The 17,709-nt window shown below is 38.6% G+C and overlaps 1 pseudogene across 1 annotated transcript in view; it reads right to left on the reverse strand.

The window, feature by feature from the left end:
• Window positions 1-16,716, reverse strand: part of LOC307161984 (stonustoxin subunit beta-like) — a 34,145-nt pseudogene extending 17,429 nt beyond the window's left edge. Inside the window, exons 1-2 of the transcript XR_013824038.1 lie at window positions 16,626-16,716; window positions 710-2,414 (exon numbers count right to left, since the gene is read on the reverse strand). The product of XR_013824038.1 is annotated as a stonustoxin subunit beta-like (transcript). The remainder of the gene's footprint in view (window positions 1-709; window positions 2,415-16,625) is intronic.
• Between the last annotated feature and the right edge of the window lie 993 nt (window positions 16,717-17,709).

The raw sequence follows: 17,709 nt of genomic DNA on the forward strand, positions 1-17,709 counted from the left end.
TGGAAGTCAATGGCTCCAGTTAACTGTTTGGTTACTGACATTCTTCAAAATATCTATCTTTCTGTGCAGCAGAAGAAAGAAATTCATACAGGTTTGAAACAACTTGAGGGTGAGTAAATGATGACAGAATTTTCATTTTAAAGTGAAGTATCCCTTTAAATATATTATTTATATTAATCATAATCATTTCGTTTTCAGGGATGACTGAGGTCTTTCTGCAGTGGGCTTAAGAGTCAACCGTTTTTGTGTTTTAAGCTGATTATTTATATATTATTTTGTGTGTGTTTTGTTTATTATTGTTATTTATTTATTTATTTTATTTTTGATGTAAGCTATATTTTTAAATGTCCGATTGGTTTTTATACAGAGAAATGTACATGTCACTTGTTCAAGGCTTTGTATTGTTTATTGTGAATGTCATATGATTAAGTATAGTAGCCTACATTAGACACCAAATGCATAATATACTCTGCGTCTTTACGGACTATCTGTAACAACATGAACAAAGGAAATAATACGTTCATATACTGTATATACTGTCAAACGGGAAACACTTTACAACATGTTACACGTTTAATTATAGCCACACATGTTAGGAAATATGGTTGTCAATGCAAACATTGACTGTGAATGAAGCGATATATATATTTTTTTAAAAGATAAAGATTAATGCAAAGAAAAAAAAAAAAAAAGTGCATATAACACTTACCTGAAGACGGTATGGAGCCGATAGTGTCACTGGCTTCACTCACTCCCACTTTACCCACTATCCTGTAGCGGATCGAGTACTGCTTTCCAGACTCCAATCCAGTCAGATTAAAGACTTCATCAGATGTGTTTATGATAATCCACTGTTCCTCAGCGCCAGAATCTGCTTTCACCTGCTGGTAGTCCACTCTGTACCTCACAGTTTCTCCAGTTGGGGACTTCTGCAGTTTCAGGGTCACACCACGCTCCAGGACCTTCATCACTTCTGGTGGAGGAGGCTTCGACACGGGCTGGAACTGTGTGTCTGTCAGCTTCCCTGATTCATACAGGTAGATAGAGGAGCCAGGACTGGAGGGATCAGAGATGACAGAAATAATGACTCGATATCTCTTTTCATCTTTATTAGCCTCTGAAAAACTTCTGAAAAGAGATAAGTTCTCTCTCATCTTTGAGGTGACATCAGGATCGTTGAACCCCTTTCTGACAGATGCTAAAGTGCTAGAATTGTGTTTCATTCCCATATCAAGCTCTTTAAACTCGTCAGATTCCAGAAACTTCTTCATGGCTGAAAGATACGGGTCTTCATACTTCAGAGATGTGAAGGTCAAGCACACAACAACATCAATATCAGGATCAAGGAGGATGTTGTTGAGACTGTTTGAGTCTTCAGTTGTGATTCCCTTCAGCCTCTTGGTTTGAGAACTCAAGAGGTTAAGTTCAGCCTTTGCATGATCTAACCACTGGTTAAGCATGCTAACATTAAAGGGGGAGCTGTAGTGGATCTTCAGGATGTCTTCCAATGAAGTTTGCTCCATCTCTCCTCCTCGAATAGCAAGGAAGACCTTGGCCACTTCTTTCAGGAGCACCGTTTCGTAAGTGCTAAGAGAGCCCTGAAATAAACGGAGCCTCTCTTTGATGTCTTTGAAAACATTTACCAGTGTTTTTCTGGAGAGGTCTTTGCATGTCCTCTGTACTTCTCCCAGCCCCTCTATTATATCTTCAGTGTTGGAAACCAGACTTGTGCTAATTTCTCTCTCGAGCTGAGCTGCTTTTGTAGAGCCAGACTTTTATTGGAACTGCACTCTGTGGATTCTCCTTCAGTATAGCGGGGAGCTTCTTGTACACCTCTAGGGCCTCCATGTAAGTGGTGGGGTTCTGCTCAAGGCGGACGTCACCATAAAATGTGCAGGCAATATTCTCAGCCACTTTCTTTTGAGCATATGTCATTTGTAAAGCTCCTTGTCCCTTAATGGAAAATTGGGGAATCTTCTTGACCATGACATTCAGTTTTCCCTCAATCTCCTGCTCGTTTTCCTCTTCTGTAAATGTCCGATCAAACACCATGACAGCCTGAGCTCCGTATAGTACACCTGTGACCACATGAGTTGCAGTTTTCTGGTCAAAGACCTGAGGGTAGGTGATCTGACCCAGATGGCTCATAGTGAGCTGTTCGAATCTTGTGCGTTCGCTGTAATACATTGTAACTCTGGATTGTTGGTTTGAGGATTTGGTGTCACGCAGGAACTCGGCAGATCCTCCCACCTCCACCAGCCCTGCCAAGAAGCTGGCCTTCAGGGAAGCACTCACATCCAGGAGACTGGACTTACTGGAGAAAGAGTCGGAGCTACTGAACTTCAAATCTGTCATGGGCTGTGGACGACTGTCCAAATCTTCTCTCAATGATTTCTCATCCCACAGAGTGACACCTGAAATGAGAAATGACTTTTAATAATAATAATAATAATAATTAATAATAATAACCTTTATTTTCTATAGCGCCTTTAAATGTACATCTCAAAGCGCTGTACAGAAACAATTAAAACAACAAAGATACAGCACACAAAGAGACATAATACACTGTAAAATAAACATAAAAGACAATAAATAAATTAAAAGCTAACCTAAAAAAATTAGTTTTAAGTTGTGATTTAAAAATACCAAAAGATTTAGCTTGCCTAATCTCAATCGGTAGAGAATTCCAAAGTTTTGGAGCTAGTGAAGGAAAAGCCCTGTCTCCCATTAATCTTAAACGAGTTGAGGGAACAGTTAAAAGACCAGTTTCCGAAGAACGAAGATCACATTTCGGAGTATATGGAGTTAAAAGCTCGGTCAAGTATTGAGGTGCCAAACCATGCAGTGGTTGCAGGTTTTATAGTGTTGTTACACAAGGATTGGTAATTAGTAGGGATGCATCGATACCACTTTTTCCAGAACGAGTCCGATACCGATACTCCCATTTATGGTACTCGCCGATACCAATACCGTATAACCGATACCTGTATTTCACTGCATTTCTCATTTTGAAATGTATTAGAAGATAAACCAAAAGAATATAAATAATATTAATTGGCTTAATTTTTTCATCACATATATATTTCCTTCAGTTATTTTTATGCTTAATTAAGCCTGCTAAAATGCATTGTATGAGCTTCTATTATTTTCAATGTTCATTCTATTGCTCTATCATATTGCTCTATCATATACTTATCTTTCACTTTAGCACAGCACATATTTAGAGCAGCTCCAGCAGGGCTCAGTGCTGAGGATCGGGTCAGTGGTACAAATGTTTGGACACCAGTGAAATATCAATTCTGTATTCAAATTTTTATACTACAAAAACTACCAGCCTAATTAATGTGAATTTTAAACATTATTAAAGACAAGTAATAAATAATCACATAATCACATAATTAAATAATCAAATTACACATTTATAGCACAAATAAATACAATAGAACAAAGAAAGGCTACCAATGAAATAAACAGTGTTTAGATATTTTCAGGTAGATCTAACAGGTGTAGAAATTTGATTAAAGTAATCAAATGTGAAAAAACATTGCATATTCTTTACTATATAAATTAAATATAGATGGATCTTTTAATAAAGTTGAAAAGGTAGCCTATTTAGTCGAGAGCAGTGAGTAATGTATTTGTCCATTGTCTGCTTAACATTAAAACACAGCAGCAGGTTTATTAGACTGCTATCCCTTTAAGACCGAACACACAGACCCCATTTGAATATACTGGCTATGTTCACTTGAGATATAACCAACTTTGGTTACTGGGATACTCGCCAAGACAGGCGTTTTTACATAAACTTGTGTGAATTTGTCCATACAAGACGTGAAAGACAATTCAATTCAGTATTCGCGCGCTGTCTATCAAGACGTTGGTTTGCGGAGCGCGCGCTTCGAATGTTTGCGTTCATGGAACTTCTTGACCGGCAAACGTCCTGTAATAATGTAGGGTGTAATGTTTGTTTGTTTGCTCACTGGCTAAAGCTACTTATATATAATAACTGGAACGCACACCGGACATTCTGAACTGCATGTCTTTATTTCTTTTTGCCCTGTGCTTCCGCACAATCTCGCGAGAGTACAGAGATCTTGCCCGAGGGCTACGGTGTCCCTTTTGGGACATACAGTCAGGATGTTACATCTCTCCTCTTAAGAAAAAAAAAAAAGGCATTACCTGAACACACAACATTAATTCCATGAACAGAACACTTGTGCTTAAGGCACATATAAGCAGTCTGAACAATACAGTCTGTGGTCATTAGTGTCATTGCTGTAATGTAAACAGGTACAGGCAGCGGTTAAATGACATAAGACGTGGGTGCAAACAAGTCAACGGTGTTCAAGTTAGAAAGCAAGGTTTTCATTTCTTGTAGGATTCAAGTAACTTATAAGTGAACTAGTTGTGAAAAGACAAGACAGGCAGTCAAACTGATTTCACAGTGTTTCCGAAGTAACAGGTAAGTAACAGTAAGTAAACATTTTTTCTTGTTTTTTTTTTTTTATTTTTTATTTTTTTTACAAGAGGCAGGTGGTCATAAACAACAGTTTAACTAAAAAAATTGTAGTTTTTTTTTTATAGGGCAGTGATCCGCCTGCACCCTTTACATTATAAATCGATAACTTGTCTTGGCCTGGAGATCCAGCCAGACCTTGTTGTGTAGTTGGGCTGTTGTTGGTTTGTTGGTTGCGGGTGGTCCTCAGGTTCAGAGTGTGGTGGCTGTGTGTTGTTGGTGTGTGTGTGTCTGCATGTTGTGTGTCTTTGGTGTCTTGAGCATTACTGCTTTCGCGGAGGTGCCAGTGGTAGAGTCTGTCCATCTTCTGTCTGGATGTGGTAGCTCCTGTGTGTGTGGGCATGTTGTGTTGTGTTTTTGTGCTTACTGTCTACCCCTATTGGCCTTGTTAAGCACTTTGGTCAACACCAGTTGTTTTTAAATGTGCTATACAAATAAAATTGTTGTTGTTGTGTTACCGTTGCAGGTCTCCAGGCGCCATCCTCCTGATGGAAACGAATAGGTGTGTTGTTGTCGTGTTCAAGCTTTGTCTTGCCGAAAACGAGTATTTCGTTGACAATGGTGGCTACACCTGTGAGGCCTTCATATGTCTCATCGACGCGCCTTTGGAATTCGTCTTGAGCTGAATTGATTCCGAACGGCAGCCTTACGAACCTGTATCTGCCGAAGGGGGTGTTAAATGTGGTTAGCAGGGACGACTCTGTACTCAGTTTTATGGCCCAATAGCCTGATCTGGCGTCGAGGACGCTGAAGTACTTCGCTCCGGCAAGCTTAGTGGTGACATCTTCTAAAGTCGGTAAGGGGTAGTGGGGCCTTTGTATTGTCTTGTTGAGGTCTCTGGGGTCCAGGCAGACTCTCAGCTTGCCAGGGTTTTTCGACGACTACGAGGGCGTTAACCCATTCTGTGGGCTCTGTCACTTTGCAAATTACGTTGCTCTCTTCCATCTTGTCGAGCTCTTTTTTCAGTCTGTCTCGCAGAGCGATCGGTACTCTTCGTGGTGGGTATACTACTGGTGTGGTGACATGGAGGTTGCACTCCCCTGGAAACTCTTCTATGCCCTGGAAGACGTCTGTGTATTCTTTAAGGAGCCTGTCTGTGTCTGTGCATGATTTCACTTCTTCCTCGGCCACAGCCAGTATCAGCTTGATTTACTTAAGGTCTAGACTAGCTCTCGTCCCTAGGATGGGAGGTGCTTTGGTGTCTACTATGTAGAATTCAAGCACAATGGCAGTGTTTTTGTACTTGCACTTTAGATGACAGGTGCCCTTCACTTTCAGGAACTCACCACCATAGCCAGAGATCTTTTGAGTGGCTGGTTTTATGGCAGCATCTCTAAACAGTTTTTCAAATGTATGTGTACGGGAATTACATTGGTCTGTGCGCCTGTCAATTTTGAATTTAACTTTCTGAGTTCCGATTTCAATTTCAGCATAAGCTTGTTCATTACATTTTCCTGTGTTTTCAGTTGTAAGTCCATCAATAAAAAGTTCTACCTGCTCATCTTCAGTGTCTTCGTCCATAGTGTGAATCACTTTTCCTGTGTGAATGTTTGTGTGCCGTTTTGACTTGCAGACTTTTGCAAAGTGATTGAGTTTTTTGCATTTCATGCATTGCTTGCCTTTGGCTGGACAGGCGTCGTCTTTGGTGGTGTGCAGGCCATCGCATCGGTCACATTCTCTATGTGCTGTGGCGGGCTCTCTCGGCCTGGCTTTGTAGGTCGGGCGCGTTCGTCTGTGTTCCGGTCTTCGGCCTATGGCGTGTACAGCGTCGTTGTTGAGGTCTCTGCCTCCCACTATCTCTTTGAGCTGGACTTGTGCTAGCTCATGGGAGCGCGCGATGTCAATGGCTTGGTCTAGCGTTAGCTCCGCACCGTGGCTGAGCAACTTCTCCCGCACTCGCGGTGAGTTTGTAGCGAAAACAATGGGGTCTCGCACCATCTCGTCGCTGTTGGGGTATCCACAGTCCTTACCTAGCACCTTCAGTTCCGTGACGAAGTGTTCGAAAGTTTCCCCATCTCCTTGCGTTTTCTCATGGAAACGATATCTTGCATATATCGGGTTACGCTTTGGTGTGAGATATGTGGTGTGCTTATCGTAGTATGTTTGCAGTTTCTTCGCGTCTTCATCTGTTAGTGTCCATGTACTGTACCATGTACCCAAACAGTATGATCTTCTTGTTCTTAACATGAAACTATCAAACAGCTTTTCTTTATCTGTGGCTGGCTGCTATCGCCCTCCATCTGCACCAGCATGTACCCTAGAGGCCTTAAGCAATGCTCTTGCGCCTTTCACCAGGTCTGAGTTGATCATACTTGGTGACCTAAACTGGGACATGCTTAAGCCCCCTGAGAAAGTTGTACAACAATTTGACTGCCTAAACCTTCATCAAATCATAAATCTACCTACCAGATACAACCCAAAAAGTTGTGACAAGGCCACATTGATAGATGTTGTGTTTACAAACGCACCACTCATGTACAGATGGTGCCCAACCAGAATGAGACTTTTACCGCCGCCGTTCCCGCGGCGGCAAAATTGGGATGTGTATTTGCTGCCTTTTACCGCTGAGTGGCGCTGTAATCACAGACTTTGAAAAGTGTCAGTTTATTCTCTTTATGACGTAATCTGCCGCGGCAGTAATCTGAGCTGAGGTCACAGATAAATTCAAGATAAATATTGTGGTTAAACGAATTCAAATTCATTAAATTTAAACAAAGTAGACACACGGTAACATTGTGTGCCCAGTTTTTCTATAATTTAGAAAGGTTATGTCAATAGGTTACTTGTCATTTACTTTGTGTTATTTTAATGTGTTTGTAGATTTATTAACTGAAACATAACAGTGAAATAAATTAAAATAATTTACCGTAAAATTAAAACATTTTCAGGACTTGCAGTTACTAACCGATGTTAGTCGGTTTAAGCATTCTTTGTTATATTCAGAATTAAATAGGCTTACATGTTGTATCAATTGAATTCTTTAATAAATAATCAACCACAATGCCTATTACTGCCGCAGCAAAAATAAACCAGTCGAATTTCAAAGTCGTTCGCGAAATGACTAGGCTATACCGGGTGCCGCAAGTGACAGGGCAAAACAGCAGCAACTGCGGCATTTTAAAAGGTAAGTTTCCTATCTGTTTATTTAAAAAAAAAAAAAAAAAAAACATGGCGCAAGATCTTGTAAAAAAACAACAACCGTTTTTCATTATTTGAACAAAAATGAGACTGATTGAATATGTAAAAATATAAACAAACAAAGCAGAGAATAAAACAAACTTTTAGGGAAAAAATATAGGCCTATTATGCTACAACAGAATTGGTTAACATTAACGAAAGCAAAATATGTAAAAATACATTTCAAACAAATTAAAACAAAACAAATTCGTGGCCGAGTGGTAGGCTATAACTTACGTTTCAATAATTCAGATGACACAGGTTCTAATCCCGAACAAACATGGGCTACTTTTTTATTATTAATGCAGAGAGATTTGATAGTTCTAAAATATTGCTACACCATATTGTTTTTTTTCTCCTATAGCCTATATTAAATATTTTATATTTATAAAATAAAATTACCATTAATTTCCATTTTACATTAGGGACAATTTTAGGGACATGTGGAAAACCTTTAAATACAATCAATAAAACTACAATATATAATTTAATAAGATATAGGGCCTACTGTACATAGGCTATGGACTTTTGGAGATTTTGAGATTAATCCTTAAAAGAATTTTGCCTTTGCCTGCTCATCAGGCTGGCTCCGACACTCTCCATATGAAAGACGGAACATTAACACCTCTGTCCTGCACCCCCACGATAAAGCAACTATTGCCTTCTCCAAACCCCCCACAGGCTAGCTGAGTTTGCAAAACAAAACAAAGAGTTTGCCACTCGTCGTGGTTTGCCAAAACACTTCATTATAAACTTCAATATTTCATTCAAAACAATCTCAAAACGCTTTGTGACATTTTGAAAAGCCGTGGATGCATTACTGCCACTGGAACCATGAACGCAAATACTGGTTCTGATTTTATTGTTTGTCGTTTAAAAGTCATATATATATATATATATATATATATATATATATATATATATATATTAACAGAACTGCTTTTGAAATTACGAATGGAATCATTATAGGTTACAGAAGTAAAGTCATTGTATAATAGGCTATTTGTTGCTTATTGTAAAATGGAAATGCATGGTGATTTTATTTTGTAAATAGGCTATAAGCAAAAAACTATGTTTTAGAACTAGACAAATCTCTCTGCATCAACAATAGACTATAAAATGCATTAATAGGCTAATATAAAAATATCAGTAGTCCAAGTTAGTTCGGGATTCGAAACCGTGTCATCTAAATGATCGTAACGTAAGTTCAACCACTCGGCCACGATTCACTCGTTGCGACATGGCCTAACGTTCCAGTGTGTCTTCATTCAAATGAACGCGCCGCCGCGTTTGTCGAACACTAATTCAACATGCCAGAAAAAAACCTGGCTTTGGAACAATGCATAGCGCCACTCGTCGTCGTGTGCCAAAAAAATTACAATCGTTTAGTTTAATTTATTTCAGTGTTAATGTTTGAGTTAAAAAAAATCCTCTACAAATTAAATTAACACAAATTCGGCTACAAGAGTCCTTTATAGGCTAAGTAAAAAGCAAAGGGCTTACAGTCTTAATATTTAGGCTACTTTGCTTAAATTCGATACATTTATTTTCAGTAGGGCCTAATAAATTTGTAGGGATGTAATTTCAGTATGCTTCACCAACGCTATGTATTCAATTAAAGTTCCAAGAGGTCTGGTATATATTTCCTTCCCAGCTGACACAAAAAAATCACAACTTGTGCTTGCTGCGAACGCAAGTTATTTAAGGTGTCTCAACTGTACACAGTCTACCATACAGTGTGAATTCGTTACAAGGTTTTATTTAATTAAATTAATGTGCAGCAATTTGTACAAATAGAGTCTATAGGCCTACTATACTGTTGTAGCCATTAAATAATCTCATTTAGTATCATATTTGTTAAAATATTATAATGTTATTTTTTTCCATCTATGTTGAATATGAAAAGTGAACAGCACGAGTAAGATAGGATGCATTATATCGAGAGATGGATATGGAGTGGGTCAGACATGATTTTGACCACTTCATTAAATTTTGTTTAGTAGAAAACCTTTATTTAAAGTGAATTTCGTTTTCTATAAATTGTATCTTAATTTGAATAAATTTTTCATCAACCAATTGCCTGTATTTAATAAGTAAGAGAAGCAAATATAACAGACACTAATCATGGAGGCGCCGCGCGGTCACTTGCGTTGCACGTCAGCTGGAGCGCATCTCATCCTCCTAACTAAACGAAACTCAGTGTATGCCTCACACAGACATGATAAATACATCAAATACACAAAGCTTGAAATGTCTTCAAACGAAATAATTCAAAACGAAAAGAAAAAGGCTACTCTCTGATTATGTCTTTATGTGCATTTCTCTCTAGGTGCGTTCACTACAAATATGGCGATCGTCAACTTCATCGTTGCAGTCGACACTGTCAGAAAACACTAGTTTATTGATAAAAATCAATGCACGCATCACCGGATTTACAAATACACATCTTGCTTGTTGCACGCACACATATTATGTCGAAAAAACGAAATATTATGTTGAAATAACATTATTATTAATAATACATCTTTTAGAATATTTGATTAAATGCTAATTGTTGCGCTTGTTCAATTTAATAAAATTAAAACTTTAATTGTGATAATTAAAATAATTGAAAATTAAATATTTAGTGGCCAAGTTTTGCTAATTTAGGCTATTATATAGGCTAGTATATGCCTATTGCCTATATTAAGTAGGCTAGGTCATATTAAGACAAGGCATATATTAAGTTATTTTAGCTGTTATGAGAAAAATAAATCTAACGAAATCTAAAATCTAAATCTAATAAATCTAAAAAAAAATTCTAACGCCAATTCAACATGTCAGAATAAAACTTGATTTTTGAACGATGCGTAACGCCACTCGGCCTGGTGTGCCAAAACACTACATTTTAAACTTCAATGTTTAATTCAAAACAATCTCGAAACGCGTTGTGACATTTTTTTAAAGCAGTAGCCTAGCCTATACATTAAGGGCATTGAAACCAGGATCTTAACTAAAACCCGTTCCGCGTAATCTCTGAAAAATTATACCACACTACTCCATGTATTTTTTTTTAAGGACTGCTTTTGAAATCACTATAAATTACTATGCAATTGTATCGCTCACGAGAGCTCTTCATTTATCTAATTCCTCAATAGAATAGTAAAAATATTCAGCGTCATTGCTCCTAATATCGTCTCTATTTTTAACTTTTGATTCTATTTTTTCAGTTCTAAAATTGATTCTATCTTTGGTTCTATTCTGTTGTAGCCTAATAGGCCTATTTATATATATGAAAAATATGCCTATCAGGCTTAGGGTTTTATATTTAACCCACTTACATTTTAAAATACGGCTATTGCTGCTGTTTTGCACAATGTCCCTTTGCGCCACCTGGCGGTCATTTCGGGAACGACTTTGAAATGCGGCTGGTTTATTTTCGCCGCGGTGATTTCGCCGCGGCGGCTGGCGCGGCGGTAATAGGCATTCTGGTTGGGTACCATCTGTACCTATCGGGTGTTTTTTGCAATGACCTCAGCGACCACTGTTTCATTGCCTGTGTTAGAAAACACCTTTCTGTTAAACAGCCTGTTGTAATCACTACTAAACGTAGTTTGAAACATTTTGATGCTCAAGCTTTCTTACGTGATCTGGCCCATGTAAGCTGGTATAGAGTCAATCTGATTCCCACTGTGAATGATGCATGGTTGTTGTTTAAAGATCTTCTTATTGCTGTGATCAACAAACATGCCCCAAACAAAAAGATATGCATAAAAAACCGCAACAGCCCATGGATTAATCGTGATCTAGCCATTCTGCTTCAGCAAAAAAATACAGCCTGGCGCAAAGCACGCAAGTCACATTCTGCCAAAGACAATCTTTTATTTCATCAAATCAGGAACAAGGCCACACAAGCGGTGAGGGAGGCTAAAGCTGGCTTCTTTAAAGAGCAGTTCACACTCTGTGGTGCGAATCCAAGAGCATTTTGGAATACGGTAAAAAAACTTGAAAACAAACCCCGGACCATACCATTGTCCATAAAAATGGATGACATAATTGTTACTAATAAAAATTCCATGGCTGAAGCTTTCAATCACCACTTCATAAATTCTGTGTCTAAAATTCTGGAAAAACTTGTCAATAAACAACTAATCAGTCATCTTAATGTGAACGGTATCATCTCTGGGGCACAGTCTGGCTTCCGATCAGGGTATGGTTGTGTTACAGCTACCACTAAAGTGCTTAATGACATTACATCCGCGTTAGATACCAAACAACATTGCGCTGCTATATTTATTGATCTTGCAAAGGCTTTTGACTCCGTGGACCACAACACACTCATCCACAGACTTAGCAGCATTGGTGTCACTGATCACTCACTGGTTTGGTTTTCAAATTATCTCTCTCACCGGGTTCAACATGTAAAATTTGAAAACCTTTTCTCCCACTCCCTCCCGGTCACCAGGGGTGTCCCCCAAGGCTCCATCCTTGGTCCTACACTTTTCTCAATTTATATTAATAACATTCCCCAGGGAGTTGGTAATTCCCTCATTCACTTATATGCTGATGATACAATCCTTTATGCCACAGGTTCCTCCCCAGATGCTGTTCAGGCTATCCTGCAAGATAGCTTTTTCCAACTACAGCAGTCCTTTACACAACTCAAACTCACTCTCAATACCTCCAAAACAAAATTCATGTGGTTTTACCGTAAGGGTACTACGCCACCTCCTGCCCTTAACATCACCACCTGCAATGGGACTATTCTAGAACAAGTCACTGCATATAAGTACTTGGGCATCTGGTTGGAAACTTCACTTTCTTTCTCCATCCACATATCAAAGCTGCAATCTAAGGTCAAGGCCAAGCTTGGTTTCCTTTACAGAAACCGCTCTTCTTTCACTACTTCTGCCAAACTTACTCTTATTCAAATGACCATTCTACCCATGTTAGACTATGGAGACACTATATATAGGGTTGCTTGCAAGTCCACTCTTTCAAAACTTGACACTCTTTACCATTCCGCTATCAGGTTTGCTACAAATGCTCCTTTCAATACACACCACTGCGCACTATATTCTTCGGTTAACTGTCCCTCCCTTCACAATCGCCGAAAAATTAATTGGTTCACCTTCATTTACAAGACCCTTCTCGGTTGTTCACCTCCTTATTTAGATCACCTGCTACAGCTAAAGCCTGTCACATATAATACCCGGTCCTCACTTCATCTTCAATTAAGCGTTCCCAAAACCAACTCTGCCTTTGGTTTTGCATCTTTTCAATCTGCTGCCGCCCGCGATTGGAACGCTCTGCAAAATATTCTCAAACTGGAGACATTAATTTCAGTTGCATCCTTCAAAACTATTATATCATCCTTGTTCACGGATATATGCAGTTGCTTCTCTACATAGTTTTTATTTTTTTATCACTCACTATCACTTCTATGTACCTGTACACTTAGCTGGTTATAAGTGTCTGTTGTCTACTGTGTTGTGTTTTAAACTGTATATTGTATGTATTTAATGTATTTATTTTAGCCCTCTTTCCCTTTCCCTAAGTGGTTATTCCACTTGTCAGGCCGCCATTGTAAATAAGAACTTGTTCTTAATGACTTGCCTGTAAAAATAAAGGTAAACAAAAAAAAAAAAAAAAATTGTGTTGAAACCGTTGCGTCCTTTCTCCCCGATCCATAAGAGGAGGTAGCTGCATTTGTCCTGTTCGCGTTTCTCCTGTAGGGGTCCGGAGAATATTAGCTCCACGTGCTGCTTGAAACATCACCACGCTTCTGGTAAGTTAGCTGACTCCCAATCCATCTTGGGTGCTGGGACGCCGAAACTATCCATATTTCTGTCGTACTAGAGCCTCTACTCTGACACCATGTAATGTTTGCTTGTTTGCTCACTGGCTAAAGCTACTTATACAGTATATAATAACTGGAACGCACACCGGACATTCTGAACTGCATGTCTTTATTTCTTTTTGCCCTGTGCTTCCGCACAATCTCGCGAGAGTATAGAGATCTTGCCCGAGGGCTACGGTGTCCCTTTTGGGACATACAGTCAGGATGTTACATAGGGAACCACTCGTTATACATAAATCAGGTAACAGTTCTTGTTTTACTTACATATACGATTTAGTTTTAATCCAAATAACACGTGCTAGTGAACGATCAGCAATTAAGAGCATTCAACAGAAGTGCACTCTCTTTCGTCAATTAACGTTAATAATAAGCTACATGCCTCGTTTTATTTTCTTTGCCATTGACATCCGACTGAACTACAAAGTTTCCACTGACGTCTGTTTAAAGTGATGCGTTTGACCAGCTCGCACCGCTGAGCGCTCAATCCACAGCTATATAGGCGTTACTATATATTTTGTTTAATATTCCACTAATATTAAACTAATATTCCACTTTCTTCTCTGAGAAAATCAATAATATCAGAAAGGTGATCAGCACATCCTTGAGTTGCCCTGGGGTCAGACAGATCAGACCACCTGAGAAAGTAGTTACTATGTCTGATTTCAAAGAAATTGATGGCAAAATTTTGGAAGAAACTGTACAGCACCTTAAAACATCAACCTGCGCTCTTGACACACTTCCCACATCATTTTTCAAAAGTGTGTTAAACAGTTTAGAAGCAGATCTTCTAGAAGTGGTAAATGCCTCACTTCTCTCTGGGAGTTTTCCAAACTCCCTGAAAACTGCAGTTGTCAAGCCCCTCCTGAAAAAGAGCAATCTGGATAAGACCATATTAAGCAACTATAGACCGATCTCAAATCTTCCTTTCATAGGCAAGATCATTGAAAAAGTTGTCTTCAATCAGCTGAAGAAATTCTTAAGCTCGAATGGATACTTTCACAATTTTCAATCTGGTTTCCGACCGCACCACAGCACAGAGACAGCGCTCATAAAGATAATAAACGATATTCGCTTAAATACTGATTCAGGCAAATTATCGGTGCTGGTACTACTCGACCTCAGTGCTGCATTTGACACTGTCGATCATAACATACTTCTTGACAGGCTGGAAAACTGGGTGGGGCTTTCTGGGATAGTCCTAAAATGGTTCAGGTCATACTTAGATGGGAGAGGTTATTATGTGAGTATAGGAGACCATAAGTCTGAGTGGATATCCATGACATGCGGAGTCCCTCAAGGCTCAATTCTTGCACCACTCCTGTTCAACCTGTATATGCTCCCAATGAGCCAAATAATGAGAAAGAACCAAATCTCTTACCACAGCTATGCAGACGACACACAGATCTACTTAGCCCTATCGCCTAACGACTACAGCCCCATTGACTCCCTGTGCCAATGCATTGATGAAGTCAAAAGTTGGATGTGTCAAAACTTTCTTCAGTTAAATAAAGACAAAACTGAAGTCATTGCATTTGGAAACAAAGATTAAGTTCTCAAGGTGAATGCATGCCTTCACTCTAGGGGTCAATCAACTAAAAATCAAGTCTTGGTGTGACACTAGAGTCGGACCTTAGTTTCAGTAGTCATGTCAAAGCAATAACTAAATCAGCATACTATCATCTGAAAAATATTGCAAGAATTAGATGCTTTGTTTCCAGACAAGACTTAGAGAAACTTGTGCATGCTTTCATCACCAGCAGGGTGGATTATTGTAATGGACTCCTCACTGGCCTTCCCAAAAAGACCATAAGACAGTTGCAGCTCATACAGAACGCTGCCGCCAGGATTCTGAGCAGAACCAGAAAACATGAACATATCACACCAGTCCTCAGGTCTTTACACTGGCTCCCAGTTAGATTTAGGATTGATTTTAAAGTATTATTACTGGTATATAAATCATTCAATGGCCTAGGACCTCAATATATTGCAGATATGCTCACTGAATATAAACCCAACAGATCACTCAGATCACTAGGATCATATCAGCTAGAAATACCAAGGGTTCACTCTAAGCATGGCGAGTCTGCTTTTAGCTATTATGCTGGAACAGCTTCCAGAGGAGATCAGATGTGCTCCTACAGTAGACACATTCAAATCCAGACTCAAAACACTTCTGTTTAGCTGTGCATTTACTGAATGAGCACTGTGCCACTGTTCGTCCGACTGTTTGTACTGTACTGTATTTTATTTTATTTTTCTAAACTGTTTTAATTATTCTTATTTCTTTTTATTATTTTAATTTCTTCTATGTAAAGCACTTTGAATTGCCATTGTGTATGAAATGTGCTATATAAATAAACTTGCCTTGCCTAATAAGATACATTTAGTTCATAGACAGCCTTCTTTTTTTACCCCCATCCCCACTGTGGAAGAAATTTTATATGTTCTATATGTTTGCATTTTCTTATATTCATAGAATCTTAGAAACATGATAGTAATTAGAATAAGGTAACAAAATGCACGAGGATTGAATGTGGACTCCCATAATTCTGCCACATTATTAGAGTAAAGAACTGTTATTAACCCTTATGTATGCATGTCTGACCTTGTATACGTGACCTGACAAAAAGTTGATGTGTGACTAAGTATGACTAAGACAGAGGGCCTCTATTCAAGGGTATAATATGATGGACAAATCTAAACAATGTGTTAGTTATGGCTGAGAGATATCTTCATTTATCCTCGAGAAAATTGTTTGGGGGAGCCAGGACTATAAAGAAGGAAGGATGGCCTCCTCTCATTGTCAAACTCTGCAGGCACTCTGTGTGACTGAATGACTGCTGAGCTTTTCTTACAAGAAAAAAAACCTCAAAGACTACTGGAAATGTTTGTCTCTTATTCAGTGATAGAATTTTGTTTGCCACCACAACACAAACACTGTTTACACGCTGCCTGGTATCGGTTGTTTTTATGAGTACGAGCACGAGCACATGAGCTCAGTATCGTGATCAAAGCATCCCTGGTAATTAGTGAGGCAAGATTTGATGAAGAGGGGAAAATAAACTTATGTATTTATTTTAGGTTGGTAAGCACCTGGAATGAAGGTATCCCTGTGGCAGTCATACAGCATACCAGGATACAGAGGTCTTCCTAGAGCTGCCACTTCAATGGGTTGTGATGCCATGTCTGCAGTAAATAAAAACAATGTAATATTTATACTTAGAATATTTTATAACACATATTAACAAAATTACATCTGATGATAATGAATACCATTTAACCTTTTCCCCACCAGCATTTTTGAAAAAAGTTGCAAAGAAGTTTGAACATATGCCGTAGCAAGAGGATTCGGGGCCCCCTGAAAAAATACTTATGTGGGCCAGGCCCCCGACCCTCCACCAATATCATATACTGTACAATAGATGAGCATGAGGCCCACATATAACAGAGGATGGTGATGTTGTTGTAAAACCTTTATTTTAAAAGTTAAATATTCATATAAAAATTACAACTAATAAAAACTAACAAAAAGCAAGAAATTGTTAAATAATAATAAAACCAATTTAAAAAAAGTAACAGCAAAATAATGTTGTTTTTTTTCATCAGTCTGTTATAATTCATAAATCAAAAAGTAAACATTTAGAAATTGACAAGAATGCAGTCAAGTTTTACAAATAAAATAATTTATTGTCTTATTTTTTTAATTAAGATGATATGGAACTGGTAATATTATTAAATAAACCTAAAACATGTATTAATCCAAGTGCAGTGTGTTGTATTCGTGTTTTCTTGATGTAATAAATATATCATCAGCCGGCAGGTCAGGTGCATAATGCAATGCATCGTGACTTGTGTAAATTATTTAACTCCATGTATAATAAAAAGAGAAATTTTGACCACGTAATCATTCGTAATCAAAGGAGCCGGCAGGTTTTAGTCAACGGTAGTTTTCTTATTCCCAGCGAAATAACAATACAACCTGTCTTTAAAAACGTCTTGATCGACTGGGATACAACAACTCTCCTGGCCTCCCTCTCCTTCTGTTCATGGCATTTCTGGTTCCCTGATTTATGTTTTCTTTTCCCGACATTTGTCAGTCAGTCTCCTGCTCTTCCACCAAGTTTATCGTTATTAACTTCAGGCACTGCCGCCTCAACTCTGATTGGCTCTGTTCACG

The sequence above is a fragment of the Squalius cephalus genome (assembly GCF_949319135.1).
Source record: "Squalius cephalus genome assembly, chromosome: 1".
NCBI lineage: Eukaryota > Metazoa > Chordata > Actinopteri > Cypriniformes > Leuciscidae > Squalius > Squalius cephalus.